At 48.9% G+C, this 14,734-nt stretch overlaps 1 protein-coding gene across 6 annotated transcripts in view; it reads right to left on the reverse strand.

The window, feature by feature from the left end:
- Positions 1-14,221, reverse strand: part of SIPA1L1 (signal induced proliferation associated 1 like 1) — a 314,165-nt gene extending 299,944 nt beyond the window's left edge. For 5 of the 6 annotated variants that reach the window (XM_073552718.1, XM_073552717.1, XM_073552714.1 and 2 more), the window contains exon 1: positions 14,002-14,221. The gene's annotated coding sequence lies outside the window, so the exon portion shown is untranslated. The remainder of the gene's footprint in view (positions 1-14,001) is intronic. The other variant, XM_073552716.1, reaches the window with a different exon arrangement.
- Positions 14,222-14,734: the final 513 nt, after the last annotated feature.

The following is a 14,734-nucleotide window of genomic DNA, read 5'->3' on the forward strand; positions in this document are numbered from 1 at the left end:
GGATACTTCCTTGCGTTTGCCATGACGTATGACAGAAGGACTCGCGTGTGTGCCTGTGCCCAGGATACCGCCTGAATACACAACGTCAGGGAACCCAGGATAGACATGGCGTCCTCAGAGTCGGTGCCCTTTGCTCCTTGAACCACATTATTCTCTGACGAAGGCCTGATTGACGATCCTCGGGGAGAAAGGACGTCCTCTTTTCTGAATCTAAGAGGATCCCCAGGAATTTCTTCCTTGGGGAAGGATAAAGGTCTGACTTCTGGAGATTTGGGATCCAACCTAGGGATTCGAGCATCCGTAGGGTCTTTGATACGTCCTGGTTCAGCCGGGGTATCGATGGAGCTACAATGAGCAGATTGTCTAAATATGGCACAATGCATATTCCCTGAAGACGGATAGAAATGACTGCTTCCCTCATAATTTTCGTAAATACCCTTGGTGCTGGGAATACTCCAAATGGGAGGGCGTTGAACTGAAGATGGCTGATCCCCTGGTCGTGTGAGACCGCGAACCTCAGGAACTTCTGGTGATCCGGATGAATTGGGATGTGGTAATAAGCGTCCCTTAGGTCTATCGTAGCCATCTGCCATCCTTGTCCGATAAGAGGGATTGCCGATTTTATGGACTCCATCTTGAACCTCTGGTATTTCATGAAGCGATTCAGGGGTTTCAGGTTTATGATAAGCCCGTGTTTCCCGGAGGGCTTCTTTAACAGGAATAAACGGGAGTAATGTCCTCTGCCTATTTCTTGTGGAGATACATACGAGATTACTCTTTCCCGTAATAGATCTTCTATCTGAAGAAGTAGGACCTTTTGGAGATTTGGGGACTGTGCAGGGGTGACTCAACGCATGTGGGGGGGGGGGGGATGCTCGAACTCCAGTTTCAGCCCTGACTGTATAGTATGCAGGATCCACTGGTTCGAGGTCGTGGCCTGCCATTGGGCGAAAAACTGAGTGAGTCGACCCCCCACCGGGAAGTCACTGTTTGTCCGGGGGTTGTTGCTGCTGAGGGACAAGAATGTTTCTCCCCCTACCCCCCTTCGGGTAGCTCCATCGTCCCGTCTTGCCTTTCCCTCTGAACTCCTTCTGGGAGGACTGTTCTCGTGGGGGACAAAAAATTAGTCTTTTGGCAACTCTTTGTTCAGGTAGGGATTTCTTTTTGTCGGAAGCCTTTTCGAGGATGTCATTCAAGACTGGCCCGAACACATGGTGCCCCTGGAAGGGGATGGAACAAAGTTTTGTCTTAGAAGTGATGTCGCCCCCCCATGACTTCAGCCACAGGGCTCTTCTAGCCGAATTTGAATGGACTAGGGACCTTGCTGCTACCCGCACCATTTCTCCTGAAGCATCGGCTAAAAAACCTGTTGCTTTTTAGAGGATGGAAAGGGAATCTAAGATTTCCTCTCTGGGAGTACCCCCTGAGAGGTGCTCCTCTAATGTACGAAGCCAGAAAAACAATGATCTGGCGGCGCAAGTAGATGCAATATTTGCTTTGAGAAAGTTCGTTGAAGCGTCCCAGGATTTTTTAAGATGGCTCTCTATCTTACGATCCATAGGATTCTTCAATTGGGAAGCGTCCTCGAAGGGAAGGGACGTCTTTCTAGTCACTTTAGAGACCTGAACATCTATTTTAGGGACCTCCCACAAAGTCGTCACCCTCGAGGGGAAAGCGATTTTTTTTAGCTCGGAGGGTACACTGAGTGCCTTCTCGGGAGAAGACTACTCCTGAGCTATCAGATTTTGTATGATTTTGTGCACTGGGAACCCCTTTCTACCTCTGGGTCTCAGCCCCCCAAACATCTCATCTTGGACTGAGAATTTGACCTCCTCCTCCTCCACCCCCATGGTATTTCTCACCATGGAGACTAACTCTTCCATATCCTCAGAGGAGAGATAGTATTTCTTTGCGTCATGTTTGGAGGTGGATGTGGAGCCCTCATTCTCCCAAACATCCTCTGAGGAACGGATTTCTTCAGAATCTGAATCGGCTTCCGTAGGTGCCCTTTTCCTCTTTTTTAGGGGAGGGCCCTGGGTCACTGGGGACTGGGCTGCCAAGGAGGTCTGAACCTCCTGATTAATGAGAGTTTTTATGCTGTCAAACAGGGAGGGTTGTTCAGTGCGCAAAATGTTTTGCGTACAGGGTTGGCATAACTTCTTCTTATAATCAGAAGGGAACCTGGCACCACAGATACCACATTTGCGGGGGTTTCTTGGGGCAGAGGCCTTGTCGTCCTGTAAGAAGAGAGAGAAGGCTTACACAGACCCGTGCCACCAAAGTCTGACAGGTAAGGGACCGGCCCTGCTACTCATTGTAGGAGGGGGAACGCTGGGCTCCGCAGATGCCGCAGTCGATGGCTTTTCACCATCCATGTCTGCACTCACACCACAGACACACTGCGCTTACTTGGAGTCTGTGGCACCCTTATATGGGTGTTGCAGCGTTGCTTGTTTCATGCCCCTCCTTCCTCCTGGTCAGTGGGGAGGAACGATCGCCCGATCCCATACTGCTACAGGATTTCCCGGGTGCTGGGTGCCCGCACGCGTCCTCCATCACAGGGAACGCTGGAGGACGCAAACCGGAAGTGCGCGCCGACGTCACTTCCGGTCGGGCGACCGCCCTCTCCTGACGCGCGCATGGCCCGTACAGCAGCGTGGGAGAAAGAAGGAAGCCGGGGAGCTGGCTAGAGGATCCCGGCCGGCACTATACCGCCCCGCTTTACCCTGGAGGGCGCGGGAGGGGCGGACCAGTCCCGAGTCACACCGGAAGGTGGAGACGGGAGCAGCGACGTGGAGGAGGAGAGGCGAACCCCCCGACCTCGGCTGCCCAGCTGTGAGTATCTAGGAGCTCCGCTCGCTGGCCACGGCAGCTCCTTGTAACTTCTTCATGCCCCACTGGGGGACAGGAAAAACACTGGAAGTAGCAGGAAGGGGAGGGTTATTTAACCTCTGTGTTTCCTGTCCCCCATTAGGGCGGGGAGACAACCTCCAAGGTGGCTGTCGTGGAAGGTGACTAGAGAAATCATTTGCCACCACTCACCATTAAATGGGAGAACATCAACAAAAGTCCTATAATGAAATAGATACCTCTAAAGACATATGGAGACAATTTTTGTTTTATATTCCTTCAATTTGAAAAAGGGCAGATCAGGAGCTGAGGAGATGGTTGTATGGTAGCCAGTCATTTGGGAGCACTGTACCATTTCAGAATTGTGTGTCACATTACGTTGTTTCTGATAACGAAGTGCGAGCTTCATTTTTTTTGCCTGTTGAAGTGTTAATAGAGTCACGTTACATCAAACAGACCGTGCACTTAATACAGGAAGCCCAACAATGACCCCAGCAACAAACCATTCAGGAACAGAGAAGAAGGACACACAAGGGAGTCCTCTCTGCCAGTACGGCCCCATTAACCTAAATATTGCAAAGGGAAGCACAACTAAATATGTATGCAAGGAACAGGAACTGTAAAGTCAACCTCTGGGGAGCTCGTCATCAACCCACGTCCATCACCATACACAAAGCCAAGGTTACCGGCAGCAAGGAATGACTCCGGAGGATGGCTAAGGCGCAGATCTGTGCACACAGACAGACATCTCAGCAGAGGCTCAGATATACATGGACTTTACTATAACTGCACCGTCACCATCGTGCCGTCAATAAACCTGACGCTGACAAAGGTGCTGGTTCAACCCCTAAATATTTTCTTTTAATCCATAATTTTTAATGAGTTCTCTTTAGAGTGGGACCGCTTTAGAAAAAAAAAGTCACCTGAAAAAAAAAAACATTTAAAAAAAAAGTTTGAAAGACTCTTCCTATTCATTTCTATAGTTACTGTTCAGTCTTGAGTGTCTTTTTTTGGCTTGTTTTTGTCTTGTTTTTTCACTTCAGTCTTTGAAAATAGCCTGGTGGGAAAAAAAAGGAAGGCGCATGTCAGTTCTTTGAAGTGGCTCCTGACGGAAAACGCTCCACATCCATCAATCTCCGAACGAAAGGCTGCAAAGGATGCTTCAGAGGGGAAAAAAAATCCAAACATTCCACAAAGACATGGTTTTCGGAACTGGCTTCCACTGGTACACTTTTTTGACTGACTCAAAACCGTTCAGTGTGCACATACTCCTATACCGATAGGTCCCAAAGGTCAAAGACCCTTATAGGGGAATGTCCAGGCTTGGGGCTCATGTCTGCAGTCACAAAGTGAAAAAGTGAATCCTCACCGCTTGCAGTGTGCTGGCTGTCAGGATTCTCCAATACCAGCGAATGGGCACATGACCACAAGTATGTGATTTGCAGAAATGTGGCGACATGCCGACTAGACGTGCGTAGCCTCGCTCGATACAAGAGAATTAAGCACCATTGGATACGACTAGTTGGAATGTGGCTGGGAGTATGGAAATTACACACTTGTGGTCATACTGCAGACTAGAGTGACTGCACACTTGAACCTGAAGCTTGGACAATCACTTTAATAGTGTGCATGAAAAATTAGAACATGTTAATTCTATATTAACTGACTTTGTTGGTTGCTGTATTTTACAGGTACCACTGGTTGTGTATGGTATGCAACGCTGTTCACTTTGACAAAGCTGCAGACACAACCAATGTGCAGGAGTTGCACTTTTTGGAAGGAAGAAGTAATTTTTATTGTAAAACCTTTTTGTTAACAAGTACAATGTAACAATCTTAAAATGAAGGAAGGGTAAACCCGGATTGTCTCCGGCGATCCGTGAAGTTAATTTGCAACCTTAAGCTATTAATTAAAAAAAAAAAAAGAATAAAAAATAAAATTTTTGATCTGAGGAACATCCCGGCTGTGACCACCATTTGTCACAGCCCACACCTTCTGTCTCTTTGTTCCGCTGCTCCTTTCAGATGCAAGCTCCTCCGCTCGCTCACGGCCCCGCTTACCCTTTGTTTAAAGCTGCGCTCTTTACAGATGTCAGTGTAAAATGCTGGAGCATTATATATTCCGAGTAAAACATTACGCTACAGCACCATGGGGAAATTAGAAAAGAAAGACCCCTAACAAAAAAAAAAAAAAAAGTGTGTGGCTGGAGAATTATCCACACATTTGCATGCTGCAGCCCTCCAGCTGCTGAAGAACTACACTCCCCAGGATGCCCTGCTGGGAAAGTCAGAATCATTGGGATTTTCATATGCTCATCATTCCTAGACACAAAGCCTGCGGCTCCTGTGCCAGTAACACTAAACAGTATGTTGTCGGCAGATTTGCCATACTGGCCTTTAGCTTAAACCACACGAGGATCTATTCCCCTGGATGACAGCGTTTGACCTAGTTGGTTTTGTCAGGAGGGCTAGAAACAGTCAGCAAGGACAAGTCACAGGCAAAATTATTCATTACTCCTTTGTAGCATATAGTAATCCTGGAAAAGCTTGGAGAAGGCGCATCATTGGTCCACAATCACAACTGGCGCCCATAGGCAGGGAGAACTTTGTCCTCCTAGGTCCCTTTGTGCTAGATCCAAAACCAAGTCCATACCCAATACGTGACCGACTCATTAACCAACAGCCGCTTTCCCATCTTCATTCCCCAAAAACAAAAAGATCCTTTAGCGATGGATCTAACATGGCAAAGACTGGAAACAATGTAATGCAACACTGATGCCAAGACAGGACGATGGGGTTAATCCAAAATTGGGTGCAGAGAGGCGCTGAAGGTTCCAAGGTGCCAATCGTTATTGGCTGCCTATCACCGTCAAGTACGACTCTACTGATCTCATACAACTGGACGATGTCAGAAGTGTCCCGCTAAGGGACACCTTTCTTAATGTGCCTCATACCCAAAAACATTCAGACAAGTTATTCCTGATATCTTCGCAAGGAGACTTCAAGCTTGGATGAATGCACCTCTTTACTTAGGTGACAAAATTAGGAAAAGTTGCTACGAGACAACTCACCTCCAGCACATGATCACAGGATGGGGCATGTTGAAATCCAACAAGCCCCATCCCTCTTATTCCCCCATACACATTAGTTTAAAAAGAAAAAAAGCAAAGACAAGTCCGATTTTTGGAGTAAAAAAAAATCATCCCTTGAGTCAATTGGACAGCACACAGGTTGCATCTTTAAAAGCAATCCAGGAGGTTACTTTGTTATTTTTAGTGACTCTGCAAAAGAAATTTTCATCCACGATCGGTGACTCTAGCAAATTTCTAAGCACATTGGCCAGCCCTACCGAAGCTCTCCAAAAATAAGTCATTGCTGAGCAGTAAGAAGCCCACAATTTGTTCTAGGCATGTTCTTCCTGAAGTTATATTTATATGGAAATGACGTGTCAGGGACACACATTATTCCAGGATGGCCCTAAAGGAAAACAAGAGTTCAAAGGGTCCAGGCTTTTTATTACAAGTACACAGGCAAATGCTAATTGACTGATTACAGTCTCATTAGCCCTAAAGGCAAGTTCACACCTACGAAAGGAAGACCACAAAAAGGCCACCAGATTTCACTACATTCAAGTGAAGAAGGAAACATCCTACAAGAAAACCTGTACATGAGAATTTGCTGCGGATACACAACAGAAGACCTTAAATAATAAACACACCTCATTCATAAGTGTTTTCTACATACGAGGAAAAAAAAAAAAAAAAAGACCCTTTTTTGATCACTGTGTGGCCCGAGGATCATCAGTTTTTCTTATACATGGAGAAATAAAATTTGGCCACCTTCTACTTTTTGACAGTCGATGAAATTCACACCGCACGCAGATGTCATCCGAGTGGTGTCAGATTTTTTCACTGACCCATAGACTTGCATTGCTGACTGTGATTCGACGCTCGGACCAAAAAAATCTGACATGTCGACGCAATTTTTCAGTCCGCGAAAAATCACAGAAATGTGCACAGCCCCGTAGAATATCACAGGTACTAGTGCTATCATGGATACCGCTCATACGAGAACATCGGACGTGTGAATGAGTATTTTAGAGTGCTAGCCAAGTGAATTAATTAATTTCTCAAATGTGGCTTATTTTTTTCCTACTTAGCTGAATTTGACAGTCCCATAGACAAAGGACTTTATAAAAATCTCGTCCATCATGCGAGGACTGTAATAGGCGGCAGATTTCCCATCTGCGTAACCGAACCATTTGAACATATCCTTACATTGCGACCATTGTGCAGCCACATGTCTGCATCCACTTTAGCATGCACCATCAGATGATGTATTGTGGAGCAAGCCTACTCTAGAAGCATTGCGAACCGTAACTATAGCGTGGCGCCACATGGATCACCAAACAGCAGGACACTGTACATCCCCAAAGTACAGAGCCATAGGGACTCTTTGTTCCTCTATATTCCCCTGTGAAAACGTCTGCCGTGTACATGAAACCCAAGAGCAGCTTTAAAGCTTGTTCACATGTAAAGTTAGCCAGCTTCAGCCATCTGACATCCACGAGAACGGACTGAGCCATCAGGATCAACTGTGGTTCTCTAAACCCAAACTCAACAACCTGATAAGGCTGTAGAGTTCGGTCAGGAGACCAGCAGCCAATCTAGTCAGGCCCAAGTCAGGTTTCACACATCCATAAGACACAGAAGACCAGGCTGTCGGTTCTTCTACCCTGAGGAAACTCGTCAATAGGCAAATATAGGCAGAGAGCACACGTCGTGAGATTTGACGTTAGACAATGCAAGAATTTGCCATATTTCACAAGTGTGTGAAACCAGTCTAAAGCTATGTTCAAACTGAGGTTTTTGTTTTTCTTTCAGGAGTTGGAGCATAAACGCACCAAAACTCCTCCTCAAAAACTAATGGAAAACACTTCCAATTGATTTCCATAGGAAATCCACTTTACTATTCATATGAGGAGCTTTTGGAGCCTTCTACTTCTGGAAAAGCATTTGAAAAACTTCCGAGGAAACCAAGGAAGCTCATATCAGTTCTTCAAAGCGTTTCCTGAAGGGGACCTCTCAAAACTAGTCCAATCGAAAAACTGCAAGAAACTCTTTAGGAAAAATAACTTCCAAAACCTCTGCATGAAAAATCATTGTTTTGAACTCCTGAGAAAAACTAAGTGTGAACATAGCCTCAGGACAGAGTTACATTGGCCACTTTGCTAAGTTAATGAAACCCTAAATAAACCCTTAGGAGAGTAGAGTTGGTTCAAATTAATATGAAGGACCCGGTCCATGAGCCACATTAGTAAGCTGTGGCCGTCTGACAAGATCTTAGGCCTCTAACTTGATGGCATCCATGTTTCTTCTTTTAGTCGGCCTAGCACAACCTCACACGTGCATCAATGAAAACACTGGGTCCGGCCAACTAATCAAAAGAGAAGCCGCGGATGACGTCATCTAAAAGGCGGTTTTCAGAGCTAAACATTACGGACATGGGCCATTTACCGGGTCATGTGAATCAATTTGCACCAACTTTGCAGCTGACGTTTCTAGAGTTTCATTAACTTGCCAAAGTGGCAGATGTCGGTCTGGTATACGCTGGCATAAGTCATCTGGGCTGTGGATGGGCACATGGAACCAGTCACTTCTGCAATATGCGGAGTTAACTGGCCCAATTTTAAGAATGGTTGTCAATACCTGATCTTCAGAACAAAGAGATAAGGTGACGAATTTCAAAATTACTGACCCTCGCTTTCTCCAACATCTGTGATTGGGGAACAGTCAGGACACTCTCATACACATGCCAGAGTTTGCCGGCTCTGCAGAAAACAGCAGGTTCGGCTGACATTCATCTCATCTGTATGGCCACTTCTGATATTCTAGAGGAGCATCTCACTAGATATCGGCTACTTTTAGGGACTCTGCTAGTTTACAGGTACGACTACAGGTTGCTGCAGGCCGCTCTTTGGATTGCAGTCCTTTATATGGCAGAGATTTCTATTCTTTACATTTCAGTAGCACAAAGAAGGTGTTGTACTATGGAAGGCTGAATGATTAATGACATCTCCCTAAAGCTCACATGTTAAGTGATACCAGGCAAAAAAATACTTACAATGAGTGGCTCTTAGTACGGTCGCTTCAATACAATATCCTGACCCGCAACGACGCCAGCACTTACACAGCCGAGGTCATGGACCCCAATCTATGGGAAAATGTGCCAAGCCCTCTCCTGCATGAGCTACAGGCTCATTCACACAGATGCTAAATGTATACTCCAGACGTAGCAAGTGAAAGCCATGATGTATGAAGGCTACAAACAGAGCAGTCTTCAGAAAAACCCACTCCAGGACTGACATGGCAGACAACTGCTGCATGAAACTGCTATGGGCAAGACCACGGACCATCCCAAGAAGCAACGATAGTATCATATACACAGACATCACTACAAAGGGCGACTCAACCAAGGTCTCATCGAATATGTTGCTGGCACTCAACTTTCATTTTTGAGGTCTGCACGAGTTCTTGTAGTCCAACTACTAGAATAAAAAAAAAAAAGAATCTGGATACAGTAATTGGTCATCCTTTATGTAATTCCAGCATGGATCCAATAGTTACGTTAACTGAAAAAAATAAATAAAGAGGACTTGTTACTAGCTCACTGAGTTAAGGCCCAGTTACATACAGCGATATCGCCAGTGAGACCGCTGATTTTGTGACGCCACAGCGATATCGCTGTGTGACATGAATCAGCGACCGGCCCCCCTGCTGGGTAACGCTGATCGCGCTCCATCGTCCTGGGCCGTTTTTTGATTGTTGGTCTCCCGCTGGCCAGCGCGCATCGCTGCGAGTGGCAGCGAGAGACCAGCGATTAGTAACGCTGGAAATCAGCTTGCTCGCTGGTCCTGATCGCTGGAGGGTTTGTCTATGTGACAGGTCACCAGCGATCAGCTAACGATGTCCCAGCGATCCCATCCACGTCAGATCATTGGTGGGATTGCTGGGACATTGATACATGTAACAGGGCCTTTAAAGCGAATCTGTCACCCTATTTTTCGCCTATCAGCTGCCGGCACTGACATCAGCCCCCGATGTAACCTGAAAGATAAGAAAAAAAAGTTAGATTATACTCACCCGTGGTCCGGTCCGATGGGTGCCGCCGTCCCATCCCAGCGCCTCCCATCTTCGAACGGTGACGTCCTCTTCTTTGATGCCCGTCGTGGTTCCTGTGCAGGAACACTGCTCTGCCCTGTTGAGGGCAGAGCAGAGTCCTACAGTGCACAGGCGCCGGGAGAGGTCCAGCGCCTGCGCACTGCAGTATTCTGCTCTGCCCTCAGCAGGGCAGAGCAGTGTTCCTGCACAGGAACCACGACAGGAAGGAAAGAGGAGGATGTCACCGTTAGAAGGGAGGCACTGGCCCGCAACACCCATCGGACCAAGACCGGACCGCCCCCCCGGTGAGTATAATCTAACTTCTTTTTCTTATGTTTCAGGTTACATCTGGGGGGGACTTATCTACAGCATTGCAGAATGCTGTAGATAAGCCCCTGATGTCAGTGACGGCAGCTGTCAGGCGAAAATCCCTGAGCTCCCCTGATTCTGCCGCTCTTGTTCGTTTTGCGCTGCGTTGATCCATTGCAGAGATAATCACATTTGTTGCTTTTAAAGCACAGTATGTGAAATCTCTGTGTGTAGATCGACAGGAAGTTTCTTCAGAGTATTCTCTGGAGGAGTGTTCATTCACCTCTCCCTATCAGACGCTGCCAATCACAGCTCAGCAGCTGATCAAACAGTGTATCAGCTCACATGCTGCAGAGATGCGTTTGGTAGTGTCTAGGAGGGAGGAGAAAAAAAAAAAAAAAAAAAAAAAGAGCATGACCCCAGAAAAGACTCTGAAGAAATGCTTAGTTGGATTGTAAAGACGAGATTTCCCATACTACAGTCCAAAAGCAACAAATGTGAATATGTTTGCAACAGAGCGATGCAGCGCAAAACGGTAAAGAGGAGCAGCATTAGTGGAGCTCAGAGATTTTCAAAAGGCATTTTATAGAATTTTTTGCGGTATACATTGGAAACTCCGATTGCACCTCAGGGTAGCGTGAATAGGTATAACCTATATGACGACACTATTGCGGAATCATACAAAGGTTCTTTATGTGGGTAAAGAACTCGGTTGTGTACCACTATGGCCATTTGTATAAACCCTAAAGACAGCAAATTACAAATGCCAGCTCCCAAGGCCTTACTCAAAATTAAAAGGTTCCAGTCTCAGAAGACCTAAGCTGCAGGTAATACTGGTGGTAGCATTTGTGTCTGATGTACCAGTATGAGTACAGACAGAATAGATCTCGAAAGCTGCCTGGTCCCATCAACTAACTTAGTGATGACATCACTGAGCCTTTGGTGATGTCACTAATGATGAGAGAAGTTGTATAAATAGAATTTTCAGTACAGGTCTCTTCGACATAAAAAAGGTAGTGAGTGCAGAAAATACATGAGCGGAGATGGAGAAAACAGAGCCATGTATGTGGGGGAAAGTGCTGAAAGATTGCTGGTGGCAAGAAGAATGCAATAAATCACCGGCCTGTGACAACTACTCGGTGTAACACAGCTGTGAATGAGATTAGCGCAATATCTGCCGGGCGCATACATACAAAGCCGCACTGTGACCGCTCGGGGAGCACGGACAGTCACACAGGGAACCCATATGTCTACAGCAGGAAGGTGCCTCCTCATAGGTGCTACCACCAGTACTGTGACGGAGGGGTCAGAGTGACCACGGTCGTAGAAAGGGGTTTCATGCCCGTCCCGGGAGTCCTACACCAGCAGTGTTAGACATAGTACTGGTATGTATGGCAGAAAGATGAATGTGCAAGTGTAGAGGGCACAGTGCTCTACATGGCAGGGTATGCGGTGAAGAGAGGGGTGACGTGAAGAATATGTGGCAAGAGCTAATGTCATGTGTTGTAGATTTCGAGATGAGGGCTAAGTAGCATGGCATCCCGAGCCCGTAAAGGCAGAGGAGCGCACGCCACCCCGAGCCAGCAGGGGCAGAGGAGCGCGCGCCACCCCGAGCCAGCAGGGGCAGAGGAGCGCGCGCCACCCCGAGCCAGCAGGGGCAGAGGAGCGCGCGCCACCCCGAGCCAGCAGGGGCAGAGGAGCGCACGCCACCCCGAGCCAGCAGGGGCAGAGGAGCGCGCGCCACCCCGAGCCAGCAGGGGCAGAGGAGCGCGCGCCACCCCGAGCCAGCAGGGGCAGAGGAGCGCGCCACCAAGAGCCAGTAAGGGCATAGGAATGTTGCATTGTGTGTTGAGCTGTAAAGTTTAACACTTGCATTACCAGATAATGCACCGTGTCAAACTATTCAGCAAGGAGTAATGTGTCTCACACTTGGCAGTGACTGTGTGCTGTGCTGCACCAGTGCCGCGTGTGATGGGGAGATGCTGTGTACCAGTCCTATGTATGATAGGTGCACTATATGATGGGAGGATGCTATGCTTGATGGGTGCACTTTGTGCCGGCTGTATCGTGCACTGTTTAGATGGTGGATGCTGTATTTATGTGGTATGAGTTCAGTGTACGATGGGGGTTGCTGTATCATGTGTGCAGTGATTGATGGAGGATAATGTGTACCAGTACACTGTGTGATGGATGAAGAGTATGATGTGTGCACTGTGTAATGCGGGGATATGATGGAAGCAGTATGTGCCTGTTGTGCTGTGTGATGGGGGCTGCTGTGTATCAGTATTATGTTTGATGGGCATAGTGTAGGAGGGTTGCAGTGGGTACCGCTCGGTATGATGGGTGGGATGTGGGGTGCCAGTGCTGTGTGTTATGTGAGCAATGTATGATGAGTGCACTGTTATGAAGGGGACTCCGGTGTACCAGTGCCATGTATGATACGTGCTATGAGTGATGAGAGATGCAGTGTACCACTGATGGGGGCTCTGTGTGATGGGTTGGATACGGTGTGAAGGTGCTATGTGTGATGTGTGCTATGAGGGATGGGAGATGCCGTGTACCAATACAGGGTCCTCTGTGTACTATAGGTGATGTGTGCTCTGTGATGAACGCAGTGTGTGCTATGGCTGATGAGTGCTCTGAGTGTGATGGGTGCAGTGTGTGCCATGGCTGACGGGTGCAGTGTGTGCCATGGCTGACGGGTGCAGTGTGTGCCATGGCTGACGGGTGCAGTGTGTGCCACGGGTGCAGTGTGTGCCATGGGTGACGGGTGCAGTGTGTGCCATGGGTGACGGGTGCAGTGTGTGCCATGGGTGACGGGTGCAGTGTGTGCCATGGGTGACGAGTGCAGTGTGTGCCATGGGTGACGAGTGCAGTGTGTGCCATGGGTGCAGTGTGTGCCATGGGTGACGAGTGCAGTGTGTGCCATGGGTGCAGTGTGTGCCATGGCTGACGGGTGCAGTGTGTGCCATGGGTGCAGTGTGTGCCATGGGTGCAGTGTGTGCCATGGGTGCAGTGTGTGCCATGGGTGCAGTGTGTGCCATGTGTGACGAGTGCAGTGTGTGCCATGGGTGCAGTGTGTGCCATGGCTGACGGGTGCAGTGTGTGCCATGGCTGACGGGTGCAGTGTGTGCCATGGGTGCAGTGTGTGCCATGGGTGACGAGTGCAGTGTGTGCCATGGCTGACGGGTGCAGTGTGTGCCATGGCTGACGGGTGCAGTGTGTGCCATGGCTGACGGGTGCAGTGTGTGCCATGGGTGCAGTGTGTGACATGGCTGACGAGTGCAGTGTGTGCCATGGGTGACGAGTGCAGTGTGTGCCATGGGTGACGGGTGCAGTGTGTGCCATGGGTGACGGGTGCAGTGTGTGCCATGGCTGACGGGTGCAGTGTGTGCCATGGCTGACGGGTGCAGTGTGTGCCATGGGTGCAGTGTGTGACATGGCTGACGAGTGCAGTGTGTGCCATGGCTGACGGGTGCAGTGTGTGCCATGGCTGACGGGTGCAGTGTGTGCCATGGGTGCAGTGTGTGCCATGGGTGACGAGTGTAGTGTGTGCCATGGGTGACGAGTGCAGTGTGTGCCATGGCTGACGGGTGCAGTGTGTGCCATGGGTGCTCTGGGTGATGCCGTGTACCAGTGCAGTGTGCTCCGCTGTCTCCCGTCCCCGCCGCAGACATTGTTACCTCAGCTCGGTCTCCTCCCGCAGGCTGCTCTCCGTCCGTCCGCGCTATATTCCAGCCGGGGTGTGTGAGCACGCACTGCCCGCCAGCACCACTCCTGGGGCTCGCAGACCCCGATATTCCGGGCGGCCTCTCCCTTTCCACACAGACTCCGTTCTCCGATCACACAAGTTGAGAACAAAGTTACTCCCCGCCCGCACTGAGCCCCTGCGGCGGATTCTCGCGAGACTTCCTATTGGCTAAAATGGCGACAGGCGGTACCGAGGGAGGTATGGGTTGCCATAGCAACAAATCACGCCTCCCCGCTCTTCTAGACGTGGTACAGACCAAACTGTGATTGCTGCCATGGCATGTAGCGACGTCCGCCCGCGTCCTCCCGAGAGGCAGAGCCGCCTCTGCACGGAGCCCGGGGCTGCACACACGCTGCAGGAGCCCCCTGCTGGTGACTGGGCGCAGCACAGCATCACCTCACGGCGCATAGAGGCACCCAGGGGTCAAACGGGAGACCCACCGTGTATCCGGGAGCTCACAGCTCGCCCGGTGTCCTGTGTGTCACGTACTATAGAGTGTGTACATAGAGATGTCCTATATTATACACAGACTGTGTGCTGCCCTGCAGTGTGTGTATAGATGTCCTATAGTGTATATACAGGCTGTGTGCTGCCCTGCAGTGTGTATATAGATGTCCTATAGTGTATATACAGGCTGTGTGCTGCCCTGCAGTGTGTGTATAGAT

Source organism: Dendrobates tinctorius, unplaced genomic scaffold, assembly GCF_039654945.1.
Source record: "Dendrobates tinctorius isolate UK_male_01 unplaced genomic scaffold, ASM3965494v1 ptg000194l, whole genome shotgun sequence".
In the NCBI taxonomy this organism is placed as follows: Eukaryota; Metazoa; Chordata; class Amphibia; order Anura; family Dendrobatidae; genus Dendrobates; species Dendrobates tinctorius.